Source organism: Elaeis guineensis, chromosome 1, assembly GCF_000442705.2.
Source record: "Elaeis guineensis isolate ETL-2024a chromosome 1, EG11, whole genome shotgun sequence".
NCBI lineage: Eukaryota > Viridiplantae > Streptophyta > Magnoliopsida > Arecales > Arecaceae > Elaeis > Elaeis guineensis.
The window spans coordinates 143,643,752-143,652,311 of NC_025993.2; positions in this window are offsets into that span (position 1 = coordinate 143,643,752).

Genomic DNA, 8,560 nt, shown 5'->3' on the forward strand with positions numbered 1-8,560 from the left:
AGTTATATTAATATGGTACGCAGTTATTTTACCACTGTACATAGTTAAATAAACATAGTATATAATTAATTTATCATTGCACATAGTTAAACAAATATGGTATATAATTATTTTACCATTGCACATAGTTAACTGGCCACTACACATCATTAAATTAATATAGTATATAGTTAATTTACCATTATATATAGTTAACTTGCCACTGTATATAGTTACATAAATATGGTACATAGTTGACTGACCACTGTACACAGTTAAATTAACATGATACATAGTTAATTTATAATTATATATAGTTAAATTAATATAGTATACAATTAATTTATCACTGCATATAGTTAGTTTGCTACTACACATAGTTAATTTGCCACTACATAGTTAAATTAACATAGTGTACACAGTTAATTTACCACTGCACATAGTTAAATTAACATGATATACAGTTAATTTATTGCTGCATATAGTTAAATTAATATATTAAAAATATCAGCATCATATTACAAACATATATCGATCAAAATTATCTCAAACGATATAAAAAGAGAATTATGAATCCAAAGCTATTACTAGAGAAGCACAATTCTATTTTATAAATAATAATATCTAAAATAAAGTATGAAGTGAATTATAGTATGATAATGTATAATAAGTTACACACATTCTAACAATATTCTGAACTGTAAAAAAATAGTGGCCATAAATTTAACCAGACAACCCTAACATAATGGAAACAATGTTCTTTTTAAAAACTTCATGCTTTCATGTCATCAAAATCATGATTGACTAACCACAGCTCATCTATCAATTGTCAGCTATATCAAACAATAATTATTTGCAGCTACATTATGGACTAAGTCATTAATCAAAATGAGCTTTCAAAACATTTTCTCACAACTAGCATCCAAATTCTCTAGAAGCCTCCTCCTAAATTTTTGAGCTTTTCTCCTGATTAAAATGTACCAGTCTGCCATTGTAATACTTTAATTGAGACAAAAAAGATTCATGTAACATTGTCATACATTTGGACTGAAATAATGCATTTATAAATTCATATTTTTTTATATTTTATTCAAAAATTCAGCAAGATGGACTGAATCTACAACCAAAGGGTGAATATTCAGCATATGAATCAAGTAGATTTTAAAAGAAATACATGCAAAAAAAAATATGATTTTTGTTTAAAAGAGTATTCCATTACTATAGAGGCCTTCCCACTCTTAAAACCTACATAAAACCCTTCATAAACTAAAAATTATAATAACAAAAGGGCTCTCTGACAAGTGTTATCAAAGAAATCCCAAACTATATAAAAGCAAGAATATTCATAACTTTTCAACACTCATAATTCTCCCAATAAGATTTTTCTGTTAAATGATTTTCTCACTCTTAATCTCAGTAGACTCTTCCTAATCCTAGGGTTGTTACCACTAGGATTATTTCCAATCCTGAAAATCCTTGAGCTGTATTGGTTCACAAGCCACAATTCTCTCTTGCGATAACTATTTTCCTAAAACTAGTAGATAATCAATTATAAATATTCAATATTCAGAATTTAGTTAAATAGCCCTTTATCCAAAATCTTTAGTAGCCATGTGCATTTCAGGTGCATTATAACTAGTCTAAAATAGAAAGAACCATAGAAAACGATCTAATAGGTCTGATGAATGTAAGGAGAGAGGAAAAGAGGGTCTAACCAAGATGGCAGTTTCTTCTTTGGATGGCCCTAAGAAGTTACCTCTCTTCTTGTTTCTTGTGCTAAAGTGAAAACCCACTTATATCATCTTGCCAAATAACCTCATTCCTTTAATGGATGGAACCTCATACAGAAACATTTTGGTACAAACAAAAAGAGCGTCCACTACTATCTAAAGATTGGACCAAACCTTAGGGGAAAGATCATAATTGATCTTGTAATGCTAGCCTCCTAGAATGAAATGAAATTATACAAATCATAAGCAACTTCCTGAAGCCTTAAAAGGTAGCAAATAACAAAAAAACACATGACACTCCTATGGCACTATCACTAGGGGTGGCAAACAGGTCGGGTCGGTCATAAACGGATCGGGTCATAAACGGGTTGGGTCAGAAAATGGTCAACCCAAATCCGATATATTTATTAAATAGGTCAAAAATTTAAATCTGAATTCGACCTGTTTATTAAACAGATAATCCGATCCGATCCGTTTAACCTATTTATTAAATAGATCAAATTAGGATAAACAAGTTAAATAGATCAAACAGACTAAATAGATCAAGTTAAATGGATCAAAAATAGGTTAAACAGATTTTAAATAGGTTAAAAGATCTTAAATGGGTTAAACAGGTTAAATAGATCGGGTTAAATGGGTCAAAAATAGGTTAAATAGGTTAAACGGATTAAATGGGTTATCTGACTCAATCCAACCTAAATATTAAACGAGTTAAACGGGTTGAACGGGCCAGATATCTAAAACCTATATCCAATTCAATTATTAAATGGGTTAAACGAGTCGATCTGTTTATGATTCGAATCCGTTTAGCCTAAATACAACCTGTTTATGGTGGGTCGAATACGGATCAGGTAGGCGGATCGGATCATATTTTGATAGCCCTAACTGTCACCCACCTTTCAATCCAACCATGAGAATCCTAATCTCAATAACATCCATTCATTGGGATTGAAGGAGTTTGATTCTAAAAATCGGCATTCACCACCAAAGAACAATTTGTTTCCCAATGTCTGTTTTATTTGGCTGGAGATTAAACTTTTAAGGAGGAAAGTATAGGTGCATGAAAATAGCAAACAAAAATAATTAAAAAATATCTATGAGAAGGCAATACTCTACTGGCAAGGCATGGCAACAAAAAAAAAAGGAGACAGAGGGAGGGGCAGGACAAGCCACAGCTATAACGGAGGTTGGGTAGGAGGGAGAGGGAGAGATGAAAAAAGAGAGAAGAGAGAAGGGAGAGAAAAGAAAATTACTAGCTGGCCTCACCTCCACCTCTATTGTCACTGCCATCGAAGAGAAGGCCTGAGAACAACATTGAAGCCATTGCTACTAGTAGTGTGAGTAGAATCATGGTGAACTTGGCCACTAGAGCAACTCGTTGGGGAGAGAAAACTAGAAAGATGAAAAATTCTTTTTTGGAGAGAAAGTACTGTAATGAATTAGGGGCACTTTCATATCATGAGGACTAAAAGCTAAACTCTTATTAAAAATGGACTGGAAGTTATAAAAATAGTCAATAGGACTTAAAAATTTAAGTCCGGTCTACTAATGGATTGGGTATTAAAAACCTCCTAAAATTAATCATCCTGTCCTTCAATTCTATCATCAATGCATAGGACCCTAGATACTATATTGCAAGATGTAGAGAGCTTTGTAAGGAGAATCCACTTGAATGGTGAGTGGTAGATGCTGGATTCGGTGAGGATTTGTTTGAGTAGAAATAGTCATAATCATATACAGGATGGCAAACAGAAAGTATGTACCATCTAGGGTTATGTAAAAAATTAGTCGGATCACAAATTTGGTCCAAATTAGTTTCTATGATTCTGTTCAAATCATTTTTTTAATAATTTAGTTTGATGTCAGTTTGAAAAAATCTTGAGCTGAAAAAGTTGGATTTGATTTTTGTTTAAATTTTTAAAAAGTTGATTCAAAATGATCTAACCTGAATGGATTTAAACCAATCCGATGTGACTCACATGTGTGTATCTACCTATCTATCTACTCACTTATCTATCTATCTATCTATCTACATACACACAGCGCGCACACCCACACATATATATTCTATTATTTATAAAATAAAATTTTTATACTTAGATTTAGTCTACTCCATTTCATTCAATCCATTGAACATTCATCTTATATAAAATAGCACTTTTATATTTAGATCTAGCCCAAATTATTTATTTCAATCTATTAAACATCAATCTAATAAACTAAACTAAATCAAATTGAATTTATTAAATTAATTTCAAGCAAATTTAAAAATGATCGATTTGGTTTTATTTTAATTTTAAAAATTAAATTAAATTAAATTGATTTGTTCTAGATATATATCTAAACCGAACTAACTAGATCTGTGCACACCTCTAGTTCTATTTTCCTCTCCTGAGATATTGCTAGATTTCTTTTGTTGAAAGACTTCAAGGTCTATCTGTATAGGAACTCCAAAAACATGGTTGTAGCCTATAATTCTTGATGTCTTTTGGCATCCTATCAAATAAGCTGAGTAGAATAATAGTTAAAAAGAATCTCGAGGGGACATTCTATTTTCCTCTCCCAACATATTGCTAGGTTTCTCTTGTCAGAAGACTTCAAGGTCTACCTACGTAGGAACTTTGAAGTTATAGTTGCAGCCCACAATTCTTGAAGTCCTTTGGCATCCTATCAAATAAACTAAGCAAAATAATAGTTGAAAAGAATCTGAAGAGGAAATCCAATTTTCCTCTCTCAAGATATTGCTAGATTTCTCTTGTTGGAAGACTTTAAGGTCTTTTTATGTAGGCACTTTGAAGTTATAGTTACAGCCCATAATTCTTGATGTCTTGTGGCATCCTATTAAGTAAGCTGAGCAAAATAATAGATGAAAAGGATCCGAAGAGGATATTCTATCTTTCTCTCTTGGAGAGGATGTTTTATCAAATAAGCTAAGTAGAATATAGTTGAAAAGGATCCGGAGAGGGCATTTTATCTTTCTCTCTTGAGATATTGCTAAGTTTTTCTTATTGGAAAACTTCAAGGTCTATCTATGTAGGAACTCCAAAGTTATAGTTGTAGTCCCTAATTTTTGATGTCTTTTAGTATCCTATTAAATAAACTGAGCAGAACAATAGTTGAAAAGAATTCGGAGAGGACATGCTATCAAATAAACTAGGCACAATATAGTTGAAAAGGATCTGGAGAGGCCATTCTATCTTCCTCTCTGAGATATTGCTAGGTTTCTGTTGTTGGAAGACTTCAAGGTCTATCTATGTAAGAGCTCCGAATTTACGGTTTGTAGCCCATAATTTTTGATATCTTTTGGCATCCTACGAAATAAGCTTAACAGAATAATAGTTGAAGAGGATCCAGAGAAGACCTCATAGATGCTGCCAAAATAGTAGTTGGCTTTCTTTCCATTCGATGGCTTGTCATATACACATCTCAATATAAAACACAATGTTCTATCATCCTGGACCATGAGATCTTTTATTATTTTTATAAGGAGCTAACTTAGGATATGTCAAATTCTCAACTGACCCATGGTAAGCAAGCCATGGCAGAAAGAAAGGAAGATTCTTTTGGAGAACGAGAATAGTAGTTATTTCTTACCACTGTTGTATTGTATTGTATTTACAGACTCATGATTACATAAGAATACAAATGATAAGTTTGATCTAATTGATTTGGATTCAGATTATAAAATTTAAAATTTAAATTTAATTATAATAGAAATGGTAATCATATTGGCATATCCCATGATTGTATGAATCAAGCTTGCTATTAATAGCTGATATTTGAAATTCAAATTCAAACTTTAAATGCATAAAAAATGATAATCATGTTGGCATATCTTGTGATTACCAGTATCAAATTTGTTATTAATGTTTGTTGTTTAAATTTTAAAATTTAAATATCAAATACATCAGAAATGGCAGTCATGTTGGCATATATTGTGATTTAGGTAGGTATGAATTAAGTCTGCTATCATGCCCCCTCAAGCTAAATAAGCAAGTCTGAACATTGAGCTTAACCTGTAAATAGTATAGACAGCTAGGATGTAGGTCTTTAGTGAAGATGTCAGCCACTTGATCAATGGTAGAAATGAATCGGACATTCAGTTCTTTATTGTCCACTTTTTCACAGATGAAGTGATAGTCTAAATCAATATACTTAGTGCGAGCATGAAAAATTGGATTGAATATTATAGAGATGATAGAAATATTATCACACCAAATAAGAGGAGTGGTTCGTAGTGAAATTCAAAGTTCATTGAAGAGATAAAAAATTCATGTGATTTCAGCAGCAAAGTGGGCCAAGATTCTATATTCAGCCTTTGTAGATGATCGGACAATAGTAGATTACTTCTTAGCAGTCTAACAGATTGGATTAAATCCAAGATAAATATATTACTTATCGAGCAACAATCAATAGGACAGCTAGCCCAATCAGCATCATTATAAGCTTCAAGATTAATTGGATCAGGCCATAGAGATAACCCATGAGTGAGAGTTGCTTTTATGTAATGCAGGATGCATTTGATAGCAACCATATGGTCTTCAGTTGGGGATTGCATATGTTGAGCAACTTGATTTAATGTAAAGGAGAGATCTGATCTGATAAGGGTAAGATATTATAAAGCATCAACAATGCTATGATAGTGAGTTGGATCAGATAATAGGGGACCCATAGTGTGGCCTAACTTGGTTGAGGTAGTTGGAGAGCTAACAGGTTTGCATCCAAGTATATCAGTCCATTTAAGGAGGTTAAGGGCATATTTAGTTTGAGATAGATGAAGTTCACGAGGAAGGCGATGAACCTCAATGCCAAGAAAATAAACTAAGGGCCCAAGGTCCTTCATTTTGAAATGAAAGCTTAACTCGATGATGAGCATAAAGATATGAGAGAGGCTATTACCAATGATAATGATATCATCAACATAGATAAAGATAAGAGATGAGCTGTCAGTCTCTTGAATAGGAATGTACATCGTGTAATATCTATATTTTCTATACTTAGGCTTTGTAATATTGTATATACCATATTTATAGCATATCATTTTTCTATAAATGATTTACCCCTCACTAGTCGAGGCAGTGAGTTTTTCTTTTAATATTCTTTTGGTTTTTTATGGTATCAGAGCCCTAATATTCAGGGCACCTCTTCCTCTCAATTTCTTTTTCCATCTAGTTCTTCCTCTATTCTTCTTCTACTCACAGAATCATAGCCTCCTCCTCTTATATCCTTAACCTACCTTATTCCCTCTCGAGTGTCCCTGTTAAGCTTAACGGGAATAACTATCACTTATGGAAAAGCATCATGACTCCTCTCCTAAGAGCATATTAGCTTCTTGATTATGCTGATGGTATCATCCCACCCCCACTAAAAACTATCACAGTTTCAGATGGAGACACAACCAAAGAAATCCTGAATCCAGAATATGAAAAATGGCTCATTCAAGATCTATTCGCCCTCACCTACCTCATGATTGCCATTAATCAGGATGTTAGAACCCAACTCGTCGGTGTCAAATTTGCTCGTCAAGCTTGGGAGATGTTGGAGAATCTCTTCGACTCTCACACCTTCACTCAGGAGGATTTTCTCGAATAGTAGTGGTGTGAACTTTGGAAGGGCGAGTCCTCGATGCTTGACTTCTTGAAGACTATGATGTAGTTGGCCACTCATTTCTCCCTCATCAAAAAGCCATAGAGTCTTCAACAGGTTAACCGGAGGATTGTCTCTGGTCTCGACGTTGAATGGGAACCTCTCATCCTCTCTCTCACCCCATCGCTCCTGTCCATGACCACCAATGCTCTCTCAGTGCTTCTCCTCAATGAGGAGGCTCATCGCTCTTATCGAGCTTCTACCCAACTCACTCCATCTCTCGGTGAATTGCTCGAACAAACACCACCCTCTACTAATGTGGCCAACGGCCGTGGTCATGGTGGAGGGCATGGTCGTGGCAGCAACAGTCGCGGCGGTAAGAAAAAGGAAAGAACTATGGCAGTACAATTCTTAATTTTCAATTTGAAAATTCTCATCAAATTGAAAACTTTACAGGTTATAATTCGAAAGGATTTTTCAGGTCACAATCTGGGTCATTTAACCCACCTTCTTTTTTCAGGCCTGATGGCTCTTCTTACTGAATCGGGTGCCTTCCTCTGCTGGAGCTTTCGGCCCAAATCTAGGCCCAGCCTGCTCTGCTCCCTTCTATGCGCACGTGGATCAAACTCTTTGATTTGTTGCCAGCTGCATGGGCAGGCCGGCCATATTGCTTCAGGCTGCCCAATGTTGCCTCTAGACCTCCACTTGACTCCATCAAATGCACAGGCCCATTTTACTTACAATGGATCCTCTAATCTTTATGACTTGGACTGGTACATTGACTCGGATGCAATACATCACATCACATCAGACCTTACCAACCTTCACATTCAGAAAGATCACTCATCCCAATCAAATTCTGATTGGTGATGGCTTAGGTTTGCTTGTCATTTTCTCTGGATCCTCTACTCTTATAACACCCATCCATAAATTTATCCTTAATAATATTCTTTGTGCTCCTCATATTTTCAAGAATCTACTTTCCTACCTAATTTATGAAGGATAATTCTTGTTTCTTTGAACTTCACCCTACTTTATTGTGAAGGATCTACACACCCATTAGGAACTTCTTCAGAGACCGCTTAAAGATGGACTCTACTGTTGAGGCTTGGTGATAGATGCTCTTCTCAAGCTAACATTTTTTTAACTACATCATGGTCGGGAATAGTGTGGCATCAATGATTGGTCATTCTGCATTTTTCATAGTTCAGCGTGCTCTCAATTCCTCTTCTATTTTATTCAATAAAGACTATACTACTTATGTA